Here is a 20,096-nt window from a genome sequence, read left to right on the forward strand (position 1 = left end):
TAGAGCTCGGGTCCACTCACTCAGCCCTCAGGAGCGGCTGTGATAAACAGCGTTGGAGGTGCCCAGACCCCACTGCACCTGTGCACCTGGTGACAGGATGTCCTCTCCATCCTTTGGGACCTTGCCAGCCTAGAACCTGTTTTGGCCTCCAGAATATGGTGTCAGAGCCAGCCTTGTGGCAGATTCCAGCTTGTCCTTGTGGGGACACGACTGTTTCTATTCTGCTTCGTCTTCCATGCCATTGGCCAGACCTCACACATAACTGGAGGACAGAGAGCCAAGAGCTAGATAGGAGTTAAGTGGTCATCAGTGCAGAGCAGGCTGGCCCAGCTGCCTCCAGACATGAGCAGTAGCCTTGGCTGGACACTGAGGTCTTCCAGCCAAGCCCAGTCATGCTGAGAAGCAGTTTCACCCACCTGGACTGGAGAGCACCAAATGGATGGCTAAAAAATGAATTGTTGTAAGCCACCAAGCTTGGGACAGTCCACACATGGTGCTACTGTAATAGTAAGAAGCAGACTTGGCATCCCAAGACTCTGAGGACAAAAAACCTAAACTTCTCGGGCTCCCCACACTTCTTCTACATGAGAGTGCTATCCTGTTGATATTGACAAGGCCCCTTCCCTTGTCTCACTTGGAAACATCTCCCTCTGCATATGAAGGTTCCAAGCACACTTCTAAGATGATCCCATCATCCTACCCGTGGGTTTTCCTTCAGAGCACCATCACCCATTACCGAGGGAGACTATGTGTCCCATGCACTTGTTCAGCCTGCTGTTGCAGTACAAGGTGACGGTCACTACCCAGTGGCATCTGTGAGTGGCCACATAGTACCCTCACAGACCATGGTACCACTGAGAAATCTTGCTTTGTAGAGTTATCCCTTGACAAGGACACTAGGGACCCGGCATTCCCCAAAAGATAGGGTAGGTGAGCACACAGTCTCCTTACACAAGCTACTGTCCCCAAAGGAAAGTGGACAACCTCTCATGGTGTTTTAAGTGACATGGACTTTGGGGGACGGGAGCATCATAGGCTCCCTTCTCCAATCTCCACCATTAAGATGCTTCTCAGATTCTCCCTGTGTGGGGGCAACCTGGCCTGACCCGCTCCCCCCAAGTTTTCCTGCTCACAGTTCGAAAGGGAGCCTCAAAAGCCGAATGCTGCCTTTGGTTGTCCTTCCCTTTACTTGATTCCCTGCCCTGGTGAGGTTTTTTTGTTTGTTTGGTTTTGGGTGTTGTGTTTTGATTTTTTGTTTTGGATTTTCAAGACAAGGTTTTTCTGTGTAGCCCTGACTGTCCTGAAACTCACTTTGTAGACCAGGCTGGTATCGAACTCACAGAGATCCACCTGCTTCTGCCTCCCAAGTGCTGGGATTAAAGTCATGCACTACCATTGCCAGGCTCTGGTAAGTTTTTATTATCAACTTAATCATGGTAAGATCTAAACAGGAGTCTCAACTGAGAGAGGGCCCAGCTCAGGCCCTATGCGAAGAGAATTGTCTGCATTGTTGATTGACATGGGAGGACCCAGCATACTGTGAGCAATGCCACCCCTAGGCAGGTAGTCCTGGTTTGAATAAGGAAGCTAGCTGAGTACAATCCAAAAGAGCAACCCCATAAGCGGCACTCCTCCATGGTTCCTGTCTCAAGTGCTTACCCAGATTTCCCCAAAAGACACTGTGACCTAGAAGTATAAAATGAAATAAATCCTTTTCCCTCAAGTGGCTTTTGGTCATGGTGCTTTCACAGCAACAGAAAACAAAGTAGAACACCCCCTCCCCAAAGAAAGGGACAGTGTTGCCAAAGAGTGCCCGCCGAGGTGCTCAGCATCTCACCCATCACTTCAAGTAAGGAAAATCCATTCCTGGCTCCAGGCTTCATCATCGTCCTTAATAAACTACAGCTCCTTTCTCCCAAAGGGTGGGAATTGTGGAATGGTTCCCATCTCTGTTTACATCCAGTCTCCCTGGATACTTGGAGCCAAGTTAGACTCTGGGAGAAGCCACGTCTTCCTCGGTCGCTCTCTACCATCTTCATTATTTATTTATTTATATTATTGTTGTTGCTGTTACTACCACTATTATTTACGTGTGTGTGTGCGCATATCTGTGGCGTATAGGTGAGGGTACACGCTGCTGTGGTACGTGAGGGGACAACCTTTTGAGACTCCTCTCCTTCCATGTGGGGTACGAAAATCAAGCTCGAGTTTTCAGGCTTGGCAGCAAGCTCCCTAACTCCTGAGCCGCCTCTCAGGCCCTGTAGCTCATTTGTTTGAGACAGGCTCTCTTACTTAACCTAGAGCTCACTGATTGCTTTAGACCACTGGTCAGCAAGCTCCAGGGACGCCCCCACCCCCCAATCTACTCTCGGTCCTTACTCTCCAGCTCAGGGGTTCCAGGTGCGCTCTGCCACACTGGGTTTTGTTGTGGGTGCTGGGGATCCAGCCTCAGGTCCCTAAGCTCGTGTACCAAGCATTCCACTGAGTGAGCCAGCTCCCCAGCTTCCAATTAGTCTATTTTTGAGATGTATTTCTTTTTATTTCATGGATGTGTGTTTCATTTGCATGTATGGACATGCACTATGTGCCTGCTTGGTATCCAGAGAGCCCAGAAGAGGGTGCCAGACATCCCCGGAACTAGAAGTAGGTAAAGTTATAAGCCACCGCATGGGTGCTGGGAACCAAACCTGGGTCCTCTGCAAAAGCAGCAACTGGTCTCAACTGCTAAGCCACCTCGATGGCCCCAGCCAGTTATTATTTTAAAAGCATGGGAATCAAGAGGGATTCCGGGCAAAGAGCAGGCCACCTGACTGGCCTCACCCACAAGAGGGACTCCAATCCATTTGTGTGTTACTCTCACTGGAGTCTTACAAAAAAAGTGTCCGCCCCCCCCACCCCCAGTCCTCTGCCCCACCTCCCCGTTCTGCTCAGGTCGGCTTCCTGAAGATTCTGCTTCGAAGGAAGCAAGAATCAGATGTGTGAACAGTAGAGGATGTGGTTTTGGGACCCTGGTGCCCACTGTCCCTCCAACCAGTACCTCAGCTTCTCGGCCGGCCCAGCTGGTGTCTGGGAACAGGCCCATCTCAGTACTGCCAGCATTTGGTGTGGGATAATTCTCTGCTTTGGGTCCTGACCTGCACGGCAGGAGGTTTGGCCTACCTTGGCATACCACCGCTAGTGTGGCTCCCTTTCCTATACCAACCAACGTGCCTCTGGCATCACCACGTGACTCCTGGGTTTCTTCCGAGAATGACCAATCTAAACTGTCCCTCCTGGTCACGTCCATGAGTGAGCTCCAGATAGCCAGGATACAAGGCTCACCCTCCATTAACTCTACCAGATACTTTCTTTGTTACAAAGAGAGATGAGCCAGGGGGCGGGCAGCCTGTGTCCTGAGGCATGTCTGGTGGGTGGAGGCAGCAGCTTAATGACTGATGTGGTACTTGCTCTCTCTCTCTCTCTCTCTCTCTCTCTCTCTCTCTCTCTCTCTCTCTCTCTCTCTCTCTCTTCAGTGCCTCCTGAACCGGAAGCCCACAGAGGAGTCAGCTACCCAGGGTAGCTTGGGGATGTCTCCATCAGGGTGCTGTGTGGGCATAGGCTTCTTGTGAGTCTCCAAATGAATTGGCACTGGGCTCCAAGTGCTGCTTGATCTGAAGTGTGGCTGTGAGGGCCACACCAGAAAAAAAGCAAAGAACCAAAGGCCAGGAGGGCTGGAGATGACCCACCCTATGTTTCTGCCTTAGTTCGGGTTTCTTTTTTTTTTTTTTTTTTTTTTTTTTTTTGGTTTTTCAAGACAGGGTTTCTCTGTGTAGCTTTGCGCCTTTCCTGGAACTCACTTGGCAGTCCAGGCTGGCCTCGAACTCACAGAGATCCACCTGCCTCTGCCTCCCGAGTGCTGGGATTAAAGGCGTGAGCCACCACCGCCCGGCTAGTTCGGGTTTCTATTGCTGCATCAAAACACCATGACCAAAAAAGCAAGCTGGAGAGGAAAAGGTTTATTCGGCTTACACTTCCACACTGCTGTTCATCACCAAAAGAAGTTAGGACAGGAACTTAAACAGGACAGGAGCCTGGAGTCAGGAGCTGCTGCAGAGGCCATGGAGGGGGTGCTGCTTATTGGCTTGCTCCTCACGGCTTGCTCAGCCTGCTTTCATATAGAACCCAGGATCACACCAGCCTAGGGGTGGCCCCACCCACAGTGGTCTGGGCCCACCCCCATCAGGCACTACTTAAGAAAATGCCCTACAGCCAGCTGGGTCTTATGGAGGCATTTTCTCAATTGAGGTTCCCTTTCAGATGGCTCTAGCTTGTGGTAAGTTGACACAAAACTAGCCGGCACAGTATCCTCCTAACATCTCATGATCAGAAGTTAACATATTTTGAACACCACAAAGGCAACAAAAAAGCTAAAGAATTCACTCATGTCATGCTGGGACAATAGCAAAGCCATCCTTCTATTACTTACAGATGGGGGTTCTGTCCACATCAGGCATTTGTGGGCAGCACCCTGTTGGCGCTGATCCACCTCAATAGAAGGGAAGGCTGCTGTTCTAACCATAGCAAGAGCAGTTACAGACCCTCCTTTAGAAACCTCTGTGAACAATAGGAAACTCGTGGAGATCAGAAACCTGCGAAGATGCCTCTGGTCTTAGCTAAAGCGTTCCCATTTTCACCTCATGGTGCGGAGCTGTGTTTAGCAACCTCAGAAATGGAATGCATAGTCAGGGTGGCTTCCAGAAGCATGGTCCGCCACTGTTGCATTTTACAGGCTTTTCTGAGCCTCTTGGGAGAGTAGTCGCCACCCCCCAGCCCCCGCCCATCGTTGGCTGCCGAAGGGTCGCCACAGTACATGAGGCCGTCCTACCTTCAGGACCTGTTCCAAGTTCTCCAGTTTGGCTCGGAGCTGGAGTTTCTCCTTCACAGTGAATCAAGCTCTCCTCTCAGGTCACCACGGAGAGCCAGGCATGTTCAGCCTTCACCTGTGAGCAGAAGGACAGGAGGCGTGAAGGCCGTTAGGACCTACCCAGAATGGGAGGGGGTACCACAGTGGTCCCCTCCAGCTCCTCTGCAATCTCTTCTGGAGTGGTAGAGAGCCTAGAGTCTTTCTGGACAGACTGCCTGGGGATGTTCATACAAGTCAGGGCCACCAGGCACCCAGAGGTGACATTCCTTCCTGCCCTTTCCCACCTCCACCACACCCACAGTGAATGGTTCCAACTTGGAATGAGACCCAGTCCTGGTATATGGGCAATACTCTATCCCCTAGATTTATGAATTGGCTGGGGAAGCCCTGTGACCCTTGTGTAAAAACCTGGTTAAAAAAAAAAAAAAAAAAAAAAAAGGAGACCTTCTTCTTAGTGGACCTGGGAAGTTGGGAAGAAGGGCTAGAACTCTTGTGTAATTTGCCACCATAAGAGAAGAAGAACAGGTCTTGGATGAAGTCAATGAAAGGACACAGGGCCAAGACACACAGAGGGAAAATGCTTGAGGACCTAGATCCAGCTGTACCTGAAGCTGTTCATCTTTCTATCCAAGTTACTTGGGTCAATTGGAGTCATTTTCTGTCCCTTATACCGGGAAAATCCTAATAGATAAGAAAGTGTTACCCAGACTGTCCGCAAGGACTAATTCTTCTGTCTAAAACTTGCCCAGTATTGACATTGGATGAAAATGGCACACACACACACACACACACACACACACACACACACACTTCTCTCTGTCTATTGTTGTTTCTCTAAAGCAGGTCAGGGCATGTCACTGATGAGAGAAGTCCCTGCACTGAGCTCCTATAGATTTTTAGGAGGAAACAACATATTCTAACCCAAAGGCAGACTTCTAGCTCCCTTCCCTCCTCCCCAAATGTTGGAACAGACTGTCACAAAGCCGTGTTTTCCACCTCCAAAAATCCTCATTGTCTTAGAGACATCATAAGCTACAAGACCTTTACTCAGCTAGACAATGCCCTGACTCCAAGAGAAAGCAGGCAGGATGTGGCACTCCTGGTGGTTACAGGGGCTGCTACTGGGGGGGGGGGGCGGTCACGGGGATGTCTGGTATGCAGAAGCTCATGCAAATCATTTTGTCGCCACCTGAGGCCCCTGGCAACCAACTCGGAAGAAGATGTCACAATCTACTTCAGTCAACTGGTCCTCACGCTTAAACCTCAACCCCAGGGCACAGGTTTGCTGGAAGCTGCCACGTTTCATGTTCCCACTTGTCAAGAGAGTAAAGGGATGAGGCGGGGCGGGATGGAGGGGATTTTGAGCACTCAGAAATTGGTCTCATCTGGAGCCCAGTATGGCTTTATGAAATGTTTTCAAGCCCAGTCTTTCCTGCTAGAAACTTCCTGGGGTTTTCATCAAAATCAAAGTCAAATCCAGACTCCCCAGAAGTAGGAGCTTCTACATGGTCTACCTCTCTTTTGCTGGTCTGGCCTGGGCTGTCACATGCTGAGGAATCAGGCCCATTCCCACCCCTGACCTTTCTCACTTCGGGACTCCATGACCTGCCATGATATACCTTACCCATCCTGCACCACTCCCATCCCAGTCCAGCCCTGTGATTGAGCAGAGCCCCTCTGGCAGGCTGCCCTACCCACAGAAGGTAATGAAAGCCTCGCCCTACCACCTGCCTCCACCCACTCCCAATTTGCCACACTCCTTTTTTTCCAGGACTTTGCAGTGTGGGTGATGATCCCGCACAGAAGCTGGCTCCTGCTGAATGTCACTGGAGCTGTCCCCAGAAAGCACCCTGTGTTGCTTCAGCTTGTCGTCAGAGAGCATTCTATGTCAGACCTTGTGGGATCAGTTATCCCAGATCTTAGACTGACGGAGACACAGGTGAGGGCCCTACCTAGCCTCACCCCTGTTGCCCTGAAGGCTCTGCACCCCAACTCCCACCCCATAGCTGTTGACCCTCTGTTCTGTAAGCACCCAGTCTTCATAAGGACCCTGACTCAGTCTCCTCCTTTGCTTTATCAAGGGCTTAGGACTCTGCTTCACCCTACAGCTAGGACTCAGAAATCCACGTGGTGCAGTCCCCAGTGGCACTGAAATCCAGTGACAATGACTGTCTTGAGCACAAAACTATATAAGAAAGGCTCTGGCTGGTCCTCTTCCAGCCAGATACAGTGCTCGGACTGGGGAAGACCACCCTGGAACCATGTCCCGGAAGCCACTGCCCACGCAGGGCAGAGCAGGGCAGGATTTGCACTCAGGTTCCTCACTAGTTGGCAGCCCCACCCAGGACACGCCTCTCAAGTATCCACGAACACACTGCATTAGTCAGAGGCCTGACTCCTATTTCTGCTGGGAGAAGAGGGGGTGGGGCACTGGAGCTGACAGGTGGGACTCTGTCAAGTGGCCCTTGGTTTCACGGGAAAGGACACAGACCTGTCGTCTCTACATGCAGGCACTCTGAAACCTGCTGCCCCCTCAGGGCCAGGGAGTAGAAGAGATCCGACTGGCAAGAGCTCAGGGCACACCAGGAACCTTAGCACTTTGGCTCACAGGTCCCAGCAGAGCCCAGCCCATGGGGTGGGGGTGGGGGGAGGGAGGTGAGAATGGAAGGAAGAACAGATGTGTGTCTGTCCAAAGGTATGAGGCTCACAGCCCACATTTCTATGACCATAAAGGACCCCCATGTTGCCGTCAGGGATGTGCTTGGCCTAGAATGTTCCTGCAAAAGAGAAGCACTCAAAGCCACAAGGCACCCAGAGAGACCTCCCCGGGACAGACAGTACAGGATCCAGATGGCCAAAGGATAAGGCCATACCGCTCTCCTTTGTCCCAAACATAAAGAGGTCTTGAGGTCTCTGCACATATGCAAGTATCTATGGAACAAAACAGGAAATAAAAACTTAGCCTGTCAAATCCTAAATGTCTGTGTGTCGTCCTCACACACTTCCATAATGTTCTCAATTAAACTACTGCCTCCATTTTTCATACTGGCATTCGATAGTTGGATGTGGATTCTGCCAACAGGGTCACTGGATTTACAGATTGAAACTCAAAAAGTCCTTGGGCTATAGATTAACTGATACAACACCAGTCTTGGGGACTTGGCACCCCCAGGCTTGCATGCTACCCCGTCAGGCAGACAAAACTCACTCGGCAACGCTAGCCGCCGGGTGTCTGCTCGAACATTTCCAGTTCACAGCTGATTCTAGAGGGAGCCACAAGGTGCCTGGCAGGGAGAGATGCAGAACACTTAGCCACAGCTACCCGAAGCAAATCTCAACCTGCCATGGGACAGCTGTCCCCGCCTGGGGGCAGCTCCCAGCTCTGTCTAGCTCAGCCAATGAAGAAATTAGAATTAGTTTGTGAGAGCAGTAAACAGGTGACTTTGCAAGCCTCGAGGCATTGGGGACATTTTCTGTACTGTGTCCCAGATTTCCGGGCTCAATGCTCCTTCCTCCGCAAGGCTGTCCGCCAGAGGGACTTTGGCGCAGTGTTTAATAGTCTGGACCACATCTGGAACTCAGAATCTATCAGCTCTGCTTAAGCTTAGGAAGAGTGGGGGCCACACATCTCCTCTCATCCATAATTAATATTGCTCTCTTCCTAGGGGCTACTAAAAAGCAGATTGCAACTCCAGGCAAGAACCTAAGAAGGGAAAGAGTGGACCCCTGAAGTCTCCCCGGGAGCCAGGTTTGTATAGACAAGCCCCTTCCCACTGTGAATCAGATGTAACATTCACTGTTGTCCTGGGACTTCCCAGCTACTTGAGGACACAAGATGCTCAGCCCACGGGCAATCTGGTGAGCTGATGTCTCCCATGGAAGGCTCTAAGCCTGCAAGCTAGCTCACCCAGAACTGGGAAGAGAACAGAGCCCGGCCAGGCTGGCAAGGGGGTGGGACAGATCTGGGAACATCTCTGCCAGCCTGCTGTTCCTGTCTGGGGCCCTGTGAGTCACCAGGCTCCTCTGACATCCCTGCAAAGCAGCTTAGGGAAGGCACTCTCCCTTGGCACCTAGAAGCCTACTCAAAGATTTATCTTTTTTTATAATTTTAATTATATGTATGTGTGTCTGTCTATGTGTGAGAATATACACATGAGTGCAGGTACCCCTGGATACCGGAGGCATCAGATGTCCCTTGGAGGCTGGAGTGACAGGTGCTTGTGAGCTGCCTGATATGGGTGCTGGGAACTGAACTCAGGTCCTCTGCAAGAGCATTAAGTGCTTAACTCTGAGCCATCTTTCCAGGCCCCTAACAGCTTTTTTTAAAAAGGGAATTCTGGGAAGAGGCCCATAAGTCTCTGGCCTTAAGGAAAACACAAAGCTGAACTAAGTCCTATTTTTTCAGAAATAGGGATGCCCAGAGGGTGGGCCAAGAGGTTGCCTTGGAGCCCATACTGTGACTGCTTCTGGGGAGTGCTGGCTTGGCCAGAAACCCACCCCATCCCACCAAGGCTGGGGGGGGGGTGTTGAAAGGGAGGAATAAAGCTAGCCCATGGACCAGCTCCCCACCAGCCCTATCATTCTATATCCAGTGCTTAAAACGAATGTCCCCATCAATTGCTGTGACTCCTGGGCTGAGAAGGTCACGGAGCCTTCTCCTGTGTGCATCCTTGGTGTGTCTGTGCCTGTGTTTCTTTGAAGAAGAGCTGCTTTGAAGTAGAGAAGCTGATGGGAACAGGGGAAAGGGCACTAACTGGAAAGCACATTCATTTTTAAAATGTGATTACAATATCCACGACGCCACCTCAACTATTTTCAAGTCCAGTGATACTAAATGAGCTGGCTTCTCCCCACCCCCCCACGACTGCCACCCATGTCTAGACCTCTGACTCCTTAAACAACAGCTCCCAACCTCTACTCCCTTGGACCTAGGGAGTATTTTCTGTCTCACATTTGACTACTCCAGGGACCTCATTTAAGTAAAATCAAAACCGGACCTATAATCATAGCTATTCAAGAAGAATAGAAACCCAGTCTTGAAAATAAAGAGGAGGAGGAGGAGGAGGAAGAGGAAGAGGAAGAGAAAGAGAGAAAGAAAGAGAGAGAGAAAAGAAGAGAAGAGAAAAGGAAAGGAAAGAAAAGAAAAGAAAAAAAGAGGGGGTTGATAGCTCAAAGCCTGCCTGATAAACCTGTCTCAAGATGAAAAATAAAAAGAGGGCTGGTGGTGTGGCTCAGTAGTAGACGCTTGCCCAGCATGCACAAGGTCCTTGGTTCTGAACCCCCAAACTTCAAATAAGCAAACAAATAAAAAGTTCAATTGTTCAGTATCCATCATTTTGTGGCTGGCCTCCCCGGATGTCCCCCAGGTCCACCCATGCTGTGGCTCATATTGGAATGGCCTCTCATTATGGATGAACATAGAACAGAGCCAAGTCAGGCTGGTGTGGGGGTGGGAAAGGTCTGGGCACACCCCTGCCAGTGTGCTGTCACCGTCTGTACCCTGTGAGTCACCAGGCTCCTTTGACACCCTGCAAAGCAGGGCGGGGGAGGGGGACAATCACTCAGCACCTCAAAGCCTGTTTAAAGGAGCAGGGAGAACAGGCATCAGGAGCAGAAGTTTCTGGTCTTTAGGAAAAGTCAAGCTGGGTTACCTATGAGTTCCTTGTGCGTCTTTTATCATCAGGGGATACATGGGTTCCTTCCAGCTTTAGCCCACTGTAAGTTTATACCACGGGCACACCAACACAGGTCTGAGACCCTGCTTTTGATTCGTTTGGCTACACACTCTGTGATCATGTAACCGTCAACTTGACAGAATCCAGAATCCCCTGGCAGATGGGCCTCTGAGCATACCTATGGGGGAGGGGTGTGAATCTGATTTAGTTAACTGATCTAGGAAAACTCATCTCAATTACAGCTGGGACTAATCCCTGGGCAGATCCTGGTCTATGTATGATAGAGAAAGAGAACTGGATCCTGGCATGCCGTCATCCCTTGCTCTCTGCTTCCTGACTGTGGATGCGACATGACCAGCTGCCTCAGACTCCTGCCAGTGTGTCTTCCCCTGCAACGGTGGACCATCAAATAAACCCTCTCTCCCTTAGGTTGCTTTTGTCAGAGTGTGTTACCACAGCAGCAAATAAAGGAACTAACATAGACCCCAAGTGGGATTGCTATGTAAGTCCTAACTAAATTCTGGCAGGACATCCAGCCCACTTTCCCCACTGGCTGCCCAGTACCATCAGCAATGTACAGGGATCTCTACCCTCAATGACACTGTAATTTCTTGACAGGAAAAAAAAAAACTCACATTTTTAACATTTTATTTCATATGGAGTTGTACATGTGAGTGCAATGTCCATCAAGACCAGAAGGGGGCGACAGATCATTTGGAGCTGGAGTTACAGGCTGTGAGCCAGATGACATCAGTGCTGGGAACTGAACTCAGATCCTCACTCAGTTCACACTGTTAATCACTGAGCCATCTCTCTGGTCCCAAACTTTTTCTTTTGAGGGACTTTTACATACAAGTGCTCTACCATAGAGCTATATCCTTAATCCAAAACCACACTTTTAAAAACACCCTAAGTGGGGGCCGGGCGGTGGTGGCGCACGCCTTTAATCCCAGCACTCGGGAGGCAGAGCCAGGCGGATCTCTGTGAGTTCGAGGCCAGCCTGGGCTACCAAGTGAGTTCCAGGAAAGGCGCAAAGCTGCACAGAGAAACCCTGTCTCGAAAAAACCAAAAAAAAAAAAAAAACAAAAAAACAAAAAAAAAACAAAAAAAAAACACGCTAAGTGGAAAGACTTGCACACAGATGCCAAACAGCTAGTTTGGCTATTCCTTGTCGTATAGTTAGGTGAAACTGTGATATCAGTAACTCAAAACCATCTGGTCGGGGCTTGGGGTGTGGCTACTGGTGGTGTGGCTCCGTGGTAGAGCCCTTGCCTAGCCTGTACAAGGCCCATTTCCCCAAACTGAAAAGAACAAGAATGTTTAAAGCCTGCCCTGGTGGGCAGGCTTGTCATTCTGAATCTCAGGAGGCTAAAGCATGGGGACAGTGAGTTCTAGAACCATCTGATGCTCATTATGAGACACGTACTCTAAAAAAAAAACCAAAACTCAAAAGCGCCAATCCACTACTCAATTAATACCAAAGGGTTCTTCGTAATCCACATGCTAGAGGCTCACCCATGGAGGTGACAGCAAAGACCAGACCAGAGGAGACAGACAGACAGGCACAGCAGTGAAGATATGCCACACTGAGAAAGGACTGACAGACTAAAAGACGTAAAAACCAGGTGATACAAGGTCCCATACGAGGAGAGGAGAGGCGAGCCTTCAGGCTGGTGGCGGGCAGCTTTGTGGGAAGACTTTGGGGCTTCGGCAGCTGGGGCTTTGGGAAGAGGAGAGGGTAGGGCATTCTGAGCCCAGAAACTATTTGGAGTTGAGACCAGATTGAGGTTCCAAGATGCAAAAAAAAAGTTGGGGTGGCTGAAGCTTGGTGAATGAGGTGGAATGGCAGATACTAAGGTCACACAAGGTCACCAGAACTTCGTGTATTTATGGGAGGCCCAGGAGGGAGTGCATCGAAGAACCCGAGATCACTCCATCTGCTACAGGGGTCACGGCAGGATGGCAAGCAGGGAGGTAGAGAGGCTAATTAAGAAGCCATTTTTGAATCTGGGTAAGCAAAAAACAGTAGCCTGGCATGAATGCCAGCAGCTATGGAAGCCAGGTGCAGAGCTAGATAGAAGATGGAAGACCAGGCCAAATTCAGGATGGTTCATTGCACTCTGGTTGGGGCGTCTGACTCAGTGTCTGGTCGATGTCTAGGTAGAGGTTCATATTTGAGAGACTGTTGGGTGATTCAGCAGGCTGGGGTCTCGGGCCAATTTGGCTGGGTAGGGTTTGTCCATCCACATGCCCTCCCTTCCCTGTGACTCCTCCCAAACCCTCCTGAGATATCCCAAAGTGGGTTAACAGTAGCATTATTACCTGGTCATGCTGCTGGGTCCTCGAGGGAAGGCCTTTCCAGGGGCCTCAGATGACACTCCCTCTACACATCAGTCTTCAGTTCATCTTTCTGGAAAAGAAGGAAAAGGCATGGTAAGATGAGGCAGAGCCTGGGGACACAAAGTTCTGGTTTAGAGACTAGATCTAGGTTTGGTGGTTCTGATGACCTGTACTATGATGTCATACGAACATGGAGCTCCTTTTGGTGCTGAGGGGTCACAGCTCTGCCATCCAGTCTTCTAGTAGCTGTAGGAAGGTCCAACTTATTTCCCTTATTAAATTTCATTTCACTGGGTACCATGGCTGCATTTGGTGTTGCCAGGGATGGAGGGGGGGTGAAGGCAAGACTTCAAGGCAGGAGACATGACTCCAAAACAACACCAGGCAAAGAGAAAGACATGTCACCTCCTCTTCCTACTACTGCAGTGTTTCCAAATCAGTCCAGTCATGAACCAGCAGCTCTTAGGGGCCTCTGACAGCATTAGTCCCCAGGGCAAGGAAGTCAGCTACAGAAAGAAGCGATGATAAATAACCAACACACCAGCCAAGAAAGAGCTGAGTCCTGGGCAGTGACGTTGAAGAACCCGGCTAGTGACAGATAGGAATGAATGAGGGAGGAAGCCAGGTTAAGCCGGAGTATGGCTAAGCAGCAAGGTTATCAGTGTGTCACTATAAGCATATGGCTCACCCTCACAGAAGCCAGAGTAGACATGGGAAGGGGTGCTCATGCAGCTGCTTAAGACTTCAACGTGGCTGCTTAAGCTGCATGGGCTCTGGTGTTCTCTGTGGGAGCAGAGTACACAGGCAGTTCTGATGTGCATCTGTTGTAACACCCGGGGACATCTATTGTAACACCTGGGGCAAGTAACCAGCACTCACCCTTATCCTAGCAAACTCTTAGACAGCAAGATGTACCCTAAAAGGCATTGTAGGCAATACTAGAGGGGACCAGGGCTGTCTACTCAGGGAAATGAGCATCACTCTGGTTACACTGAGCCCCTCTGAAGTTTAAGCCACTCTAATTAACAATCCTCATTTAAGAAATGCCAAACAAAGATCACTGTGTGTATATATATATATACACACACACACACACACACACACACACACGGGGTGCGTGCTTGAGACCAGAAGGGCTCTAGAATGTGTGGGTCTACAGCCGCAACACGACAACTCCATCTCTACCAGGCAGCGTGGGTGACGACCAAGTTGAGGCTCCACAGAAGGACATGGCAGGGGGGACTGGAGATTTGACACAGGCTGAGGTCATGGACACCCCTGTCACATAAGTGCATGTGGCTCTCCTCTATGTCAGAACGGGACCCCTGTGGAGGTGGATAGCCCTGACTCCTGACCGCATTTGAGGGCTCAGCAATTAAGCTCAGCGACACACGTCCACAGCCTAGAGATGGGGAGACTGTGTGACTCACTTATTGTCACGACTATGTTGAGGAGTGATTCGGGGAACAGGGTCCCTCCTTCTCAGTCTCATCTGGCCTGGAATAGCACTGCAGAAACAGGCAATCTGGCTTGCACAGACTTCCCTGCTGCCTCAGATAGCTAAACCTGTACACGTGTGTTTACACGTACGTGTACAGGCAGGTGAGAGCCGGAGGATGACCACAGCTGTCACACATCAGACATCATCAGCTTGTTTTTCTGAAGCACCATCTCTCACTAAACTGGGGTTTGTTAATGGTCTGGGCTGGCCAGCAAGTCTAAAGGAGCCTCCCATCTCTACCTCTCCAGAGTACGTAGCTGGCTTATTTTTTTTTTAATGCAGGTTCTGGGAATCGAACTTGGATCCTCACACTTGCATGGCAAGTACTCTACTCACTGAGCCATCTCCCTAGCCCTCAGATAGTTAACTCTTAAGCGATGCATGTAGTTGCAGCCTTTGATCTTTCAGTTTCAAAGCCCAGCAAAGGGACAGAGTTCAGGATCACCAGACTGAAGACAGCACATCCACGTGAGACAAGGAGGTATGTGAAGTCCCAGAGTTGACACCCCAGACAGGAAAGCACCATCTACTTGAACCCTGCAGACGGGCACACAGCTATGAGGAGCAGCTGCAGGCAAGAGACCAGAAGGTCCCAGAACCAGACTTGAGATCTCCTGGGAATGTAATCCTGAAATCTTCGGCCAAAGCAGAAAGTCTAGTAAACGAGGCTTTATCAAACCTTCAATATTCACTGACACACTAACTAGGAAAAGGCTGAATTGATGTCCCGATGTGTCAGGTTGAGTGATGGACAGAAAAGAAACTCCAATGAGGATGCAGGAGTAAGGTAAGACCTACTCCAGAGTTTGAATCTCGGCTACCCTCAAGGGACAGATCAGCACTACACATGGACAGCTGGCCCAAATGCAAGAACATTCTAGGCTGATGGTGAATGGGGATGTGCCCACTTCAGTCAGCTGCAGCACAGAGCCAAGTGTAGAAGCCACACAAGAAGAAGGGTGCCCGGCGTCACCTTCAGCAGCTGTCACCTTGGCTTGCTCTCTCGATTACTCTTGTTTTGATATATGGTCTAGTGGCTCAAATAAAAACAGGCGTAGTGGACTTATTGCCAAAATAGATGCGCCTACAGGTTGGATTGGGCTTGAAAGTGGGGCGCTTTGTTAGAGAAGTCAGGCAGAGGTAGAATCCAAATGCTGGCGGAGCGAGCGAGCGAAGGCACAGAGATCTGCTGGGCAGGAGTTCCCTTTATACAGGGGGAAGCTGGTGATGCAGGGTACTGGAGCAGTTCTATTGATGAGCCTGGTGAGGCCGTATGCACTTTCTGTGGGGTGAACTGTATTCTCTCCAAATGTACATCCTGGAGCCTCAATGTGGCGATATTTTAGACAGAGCTCTTGGGAGATTTGTAAGGTTGAAATGATGCTATACGAGTAACCCTCCTCTTCTCCCCTTTCTTCTATCCCTCCCATACACACTGCCATATAAAGGCAAAGCCTCCTGCAAGCATAAAGGGAACTACCATAGTAGAGAACTAACCGGCTCCTTGATCTTGGAATTCAGCCTCTGAGTGTCTGTTACTTAACGCACCCAGCCTAGGGCTCCCAGACTGGTCTATCACCTTGCCACAGCACTGAGAGGTCAGCCGGGTTTTCCTAGTTCCCAAAGCACATGTCAAGAGCCTGGCAAGGAAAGAACCAGCCCTTTTGGGTGTCTCCCATCCTGCAGGGATGCTCAGCATATCCACTTTTCAGTGGAAAGATGGAGAGAAGGGAAAACTAGACCAAGAGAGGAAATCGAGTTGTCTGGAGCACTTGTGAATTCTGCTTCCTCTACGCTGTGGCCTCAGTGGGTACCTGACACATGTGTGTTCTAGACATAGCCCCCGTCCCCGGCCTCTTGATAAAGGAAGATGAGATAGGGCATGTAAAACATGGACAATGGCAGAGATGCAGGTAGTCAGGAGACCTAGGGGAATCTATCCTTCCTGAGATACATCTGGAGTGAGAGACAAAAGAGATAGTCCCTCAGAGTAAGGACACGAAATAGGAACTTGTGGGAGGTACCATGGTACCTCTATCTCAGGGACTTTGCACCACATGTGCCATGGGAAACCCAAATGCCAGGCTCACAGCAGCACTTTACAGACCCAAGAGATACTTCTTGTAGTCATCTGCTGCTGGAGACAGAACCAAGGGGGCTTCTGAAGACACCAGAGGTGGAGAGACTGTGTTCCTAGCCTCCAGGGACACCGGGAGAGCCAGATGCACAGAAGGGCTCCCATTTGACTCTGTAACAGCTGCAGTGTCTGAGCAGGCTACGTTCACCTTCTGCTTCCTAAAACCTCCCCAGTCCTCCAAACCTTTGCCATGGCAGCACTGCAGAGTGGTGACTCTCTTGCCTTATGCAGAAACCAAGGCACGGGGCAGGGGAGGGGGAGAGAGTGGGGGCGACAGTCCTTAACAGCCTGAGCAAGAAGCCTCTACATAGTAAGCAACAGTCAGAGTTTGAGCCTTTGAGCCAGGCAGTATGGATCTCCAACTCCAACCCCCACACCCTACATACCTGTTCTTGCCATACCACAGGCTCCTGGGTGGCAAGCCCAGAACTGTCTCTAACCAGAAGGTTCTAGAAAGCTATACAGTTACTCCCAAGCTAGGGACTTGCAGGCACAGCTTGGGAATGAGGGCTAAGAAGATCTCCATGAAATCAAAAAACGAACACGCATACACATTCCATATCATCTTAACCAAACTCCACATAGAGACGATGCCTGCATCCTACTTCACTGACTCAAGCAACAGCCACATTGGTTGTCCAGGGTTAACAGCCAAGCCAAGTCTAAACAGTGATTTTGTCAAAAATGACTTTACAAGAGTTTAAACACTGAAGACCCAGCAGGAGCCTGAAAGAGGTCAACCGCAGCAATGTAAACTTTCAAACGCAACGTTTTTGTGGGAGGGTGTGTGTAAGTGTGCGTGTCCATGTGTGTGTGTGTGTGTGTGTGTGTGTGTGTGTGTGTGTGGTGTGTGAATGTGTATGCATGTGTGCACACAAGTGGGTGGAGAGTGCAGAGGTTGACACTGAGTGTCTGGTTTTTTGTTTTTTTTTTTTTTGAGGCAGAGTCTCTCGTTGAACCTAAAACTCATTGACTCAGCTCAACTGGCTGACCAGAGAGTCCCTGGAATCCTCCTGTCTCAGCATCCCCATTGCTGGGATTACAGAGTCACTCTGCTGAGTCCAGGTTTTTTATGTAGGCTTCCAGGAATCAAATCTGGCTCCTTGCTCTTGCACAGTAAGCCCAACCCTGACTGTAACTTCTTTATCTCCAAAGGGAAACTTGGTTTAAGGATTGTAATGGCGTATCGAAGGAGACTGGGTTTGCATCCTGAACTTGGTTAGTTTTGTGTGTTTGTTTATGAGTCATTCACTTTGGTTTCGTCATCTGAGCAGAGCTGCAGAAGTTTTAAACTCACTCTCACATATGGACATGTGTAATAATTTACAAATTACAAAGATCATCCGCACTGGTTTTGAATATAGACTGCGCCATTACAACATGAAGTCTAGTCTAATACTACCATACAAGAATGGTACCATCCATGATAAAGTAAGCCAACACTGGGTGGTGCCTGTCATCTCATTCTCTCTAGGAAGAATTTGCAAATGGTGCCAGCCTGGTGACATTGGCAGGGAGGATGGGGTTGCTGCGGGGGGTGGGGGGAAGGGGTCTTGAAGATGATCTATCTTCGGGGGTAGAGAGATATGCACCATGCAAAGGAGGGGACCATGGAGAAACCAGTATAATTCCCAACTGCATTCTTAACACCTGTCCTTATATACACAGATAAGTGCAGCTCTCAACCCTCATCATGAAACCTCTTTTTGAAGCAGATGGGAGACCACCACAGAAAGCCACAGCTGGTCAAAATGCAGACAACAAATCAGCTAACCCTGAGGTGCTCATCCTCAGTTGCTGCGTCTCCAACACAATCCATCCACCTAAAGCTCAGGGAACAAACAGGATATGGGGCAAAAAGATTATAAGAGTCAGAGGACAAGGACAAGATGACCGCTGTGAGACTGTCTTTAATATGTGACAAGAAAGCTATGCTCAAGAAATCTCAATAGCATAGTCGCCTTAACAAGATCTGCACAATGACAACACTGGTTGACTTGTCAGTGTGGGTGGGAGAAATCTCCAGAGGCCCCACCCTTAGATGAAGAGCAACAGGCAGTCAATGGCTGCTGAGAGAGAGAGAGAGAGAGAGAGAGAGAGAGAGAGAGAGAGAGAGAGAGAGAGAGAAAGAGAAAGATCATCAGTCTTCCCCAAGGACAAGCCCCCTGATAAATTATCCAGTCCCCAGTAGTGAGCCCTAAACACATGTACATATGAGCAACACTAAATGGACTCAGCAGTCTGTATTTATATAATATACGTATGTATGTAACAATAATAATTAAAGAAGAGGTCATGAATTTGAGAGGGAGTAGGGAGCATGGGAGGAGTGTGGGGGGGTGGAAAACATGGTGTTAATACAGTATGATACACGAAATTCTCAAAAACCAAACAGAAGGGACTAGTTTGCGCTGTCCAGGGTCCTGGCCATCCCAGCCACATCTGCCTGGTGGCATTGACACCAGCTAATTGGCCGCCTGCAGGATAATCTGGATAATCACACCTCAAAGAGCCTGGCCTGGAGGTCTAGTCCCCACCATTCCAAGTTTGATCACGAGAAAATCGTTTAACCCTTCCATTCTTGGTGACTTTCATGAGATCGTTTGAATATTAAAAAACATTATGCGAGCGAGGGGGGGCTGCAGCCTAAACAATAGTCTGCCTTCTCAGAATGATGTGGAGGCAGTTCTAAACCTCAATTTCCTTCTACTCTGAGAAAATCCTCAATAGCGTGCTGCGAGGTGAAGGAAGCTGAGCCCCCAAAGTCATACATTGTTTAATTTCATTCATATTAAAAATTCACAACAGGTATATGTTTCCATAGAGATGGAAAGTATGTGTTTATGACTACTGATAGATGCCTGGGAAAGTTGGCCAAGGATTCCTCTGAGACTCGTGGTGCTTTAACCCTCTGAGACCCTCCTCCTGCCTGAGAGAACTTCTGGGTCATTTTTTATTCTTTATGACCTCAGCATGACCTGTGGACTTAAGAGATGTATCCCTGCAGGAGATGCGACCCCACAGGTTGAACTGAACACAAGAGCACATAGACTATTCCTAACTCCTAAAAAGGATTGAAGGGTACTAAATAAAATACTAATAAAATAGTCATGAAATATGACTGATCAGAACAGTGGGCTGAGAGAAGAGAGGGGGACATATATAGGAAATTGTACAGCTGGAATCCCATGCCTAGGACATTGGCTGACTGCTGCATGGTATGGCTAAGCTCAGAATTTACTAGCCACTAATGTGGGAAGGAAGGAAGGAACATCAATTATATCTGTTGCTGTAAAAGATGAGCCTCTGTCTCTCCACAGATAACAAGGCCATGAAAACATTAAGCAACTTTTTTAAAAGGTGCTGCTTCTTCCAGAGAGGATTCATTAATGGTTTAGAAATGATGACACTCTCCATTAAGACTCCACCAGCCTCTCCCCCCCACCCCACCTCCTTCCGGCCCTGAGCCTCCAGCATTGCCTTGGAAATTCCCCAAGATGGCCGCTTCAGGCACACCAGGGGATGAGGATGCTGGCTCAG

At 49.4% G+C, this 20,096-nt stretch overlaps 1 protein-coding gene across 13 annotated transcripts in view; it reads right to left on the reverse strand.

The window, feature by feature from the left end:
* Rimbp2 (RIMS binding protein 2) overlaps positions 1-20,096 on the reverse strand; it is a 191,720-nt gene that overhangs the window by 76,917 nt on the left and 94,707 nt on the right. For all 13 annotated transcript variants that reach the window (XM_052755503.1, XM_052755516.1, XM_052755506.1 and 10 more), the window contains 2 exons: positions 12,901-12,988; positions 4,865-4,979 (listed from right to left, as the gene is read on the reverse strand). The gene's annotated coding sequence lies outside the window, so the exon portion shown is untranslated. The remainder of the gene's footprint in view (positions 1-4,864; positions 4,980-12,900; positions 12,989-20,096) is intronic.

This window comes from Peromyscus californicus, unplaced genomic scaffold (assembly GCF_007827085.1).
Source record: "Peromyscus californicus insignis strain IS unplaced genomic scaffold, ASM782708v3 Scaffold_2__1_contigs__length_46816999, whole genome shotgun sequence".
In the NCBI taxonomy this organism is placed as follows: Eukaryota; Metazoa; Chordata; class Mammalia; order Rodentia; family Cricetidae; genus Peromyscus; species Peromyscus californicus.